This window comes from Cyphomyrmex costatus, unplaced genomic scaffold (genome assembly GCF_001594065.2).
Source record: "Cyphomyrmex costatus isolate MS0001 unplaced genomic scaffold, Ccosl1.0 scaffold224, whole genome shotgun sequence".
Classification (NCBI taxonomy): domain Eukaryota; kingdom Metazoa; phylum Arthropoda; class Insecta; order Hymenoptera; family Formicidae; genus Cyphomyrmex; species Cyphomyrmex costatus.
In genome coordinates, this window is record NW_017276302.1 from 265,033 (window position 1) to 266,612 (window position 1,580).

Consider the following 1,580-nt stretch of genomic DNA (forward strand, 5'->3'; position numbering starts at 1 on the left):
GCTGAAACTTGAATTCTAAGGGCTTAAAGAAAAAGAAAAAGAAAGTATGAAGGCTACGAATGCTTCGAAATATTTGTAGCCTAATCCAGACAGTACACAATATTTATAAATATTTACAAAATATTTTAAGATGTATTTTTAATATTTTGTAAATATTTTGTGATCCTAGATTGCATAGATTATATTTATTATAAATATTATGGAATATTTATCGTACATATTGCAGTAAATAAATACTATAAAAATACTTAATAAGATATTAAGGTAAATGTACCGGTTATTGGACAGTTAAGGAATTGCATGACGAAATCATTTATTTAAACTTTAGAAACATTAAAATTTTAGTTTATTACACATGCTTAGTAAGAATGGATGTTTTCTGAAACTAAATCCATTATCAAATATGTTACACTAGTCAACAAAAAATATGGTACACTTTCAAACACGCTAAAAATTGGGCAATCTTCAGAACACCGTAATTCGGTGAAAAATCATTGCAGACAAAAAATTAAAAAAGCATTTTAAAAGGTGAAATCTCTACTTTCGAAATCGATAATTGAAATTTCAATATAACTGATATTTTACGGAGTTTTATGGACACAAATGGATATCCGTCAAATCCAAAAATTTTTCACAAACTTTACAAAGGTGTACGGCGTGAAGTAAAAATTACCCGACAATGCGTTTCAAAACAATCGAAAGAGTGAATCTTTATCTTTAATTTGTTTTTTTACTGAACGTTGTACGATTTTTTTTCACCGAGTTATTGAACGTTGAAGCAAAAGTAATCACTTTTACTTCAACGTTCAATAACTCGGTGGAAAAAAATCTTACAACAATCAATAATAAAAGAAATTGAAGGTAAAGATTCACTCTTTCGACTGCTGTAAACGGCAAAGGAGGAGGGTCAATAAGGCTGATTTTTGGGCTGAAATGTCGCACTTTTTCCATTGCATTTTTGAATAGTAGATATCAAGAGCTTCCAAAAACACCCTATTTAAACCCTTTTTCGTTGGGGTAAACGATAGTTACGATCGATCAAAGTTAGAGTAATATTGCTAAATGGGAATTATAAATTTACTCTATCAAATCTTTAAGAAATAAAAAATTTCTTAAGATGCTCGTTATTATGAGTTTACGAGGGTTGCTGATCACGAATCAAACATCAGTTTACAAAGATTCAATATGGCGGATGCAAAATGGCGGACGATTTTTTTCAAAATCAATCCAATTCGCATGAAACTTGTTAATTGGGGGTTCATAGGATCGCTGATCACGAATTGTACATCAGCTTTTAATTATTTTATAAAAAAGAAAAAGCACTGACTTATATTTGTTTCAAGTTAATAGAATTCAAGTTCGACCAGTGCGCATCATTACAGATGATTTCCTGAATATTGCAATGAAACATTTACTCAAGGTTCGCATAAATATTTCTGCATATGCGGACACGTACATATTAAGGAAATATTTCCCTAATATGATAATGAAATATTAGGAATACTTCAGGGAAAGGTTCGCAAGACATTTAGGAAAGAGGAAAGAAAGTGTGCTATCTGGGTCGGGGATTTTTAGGGTTA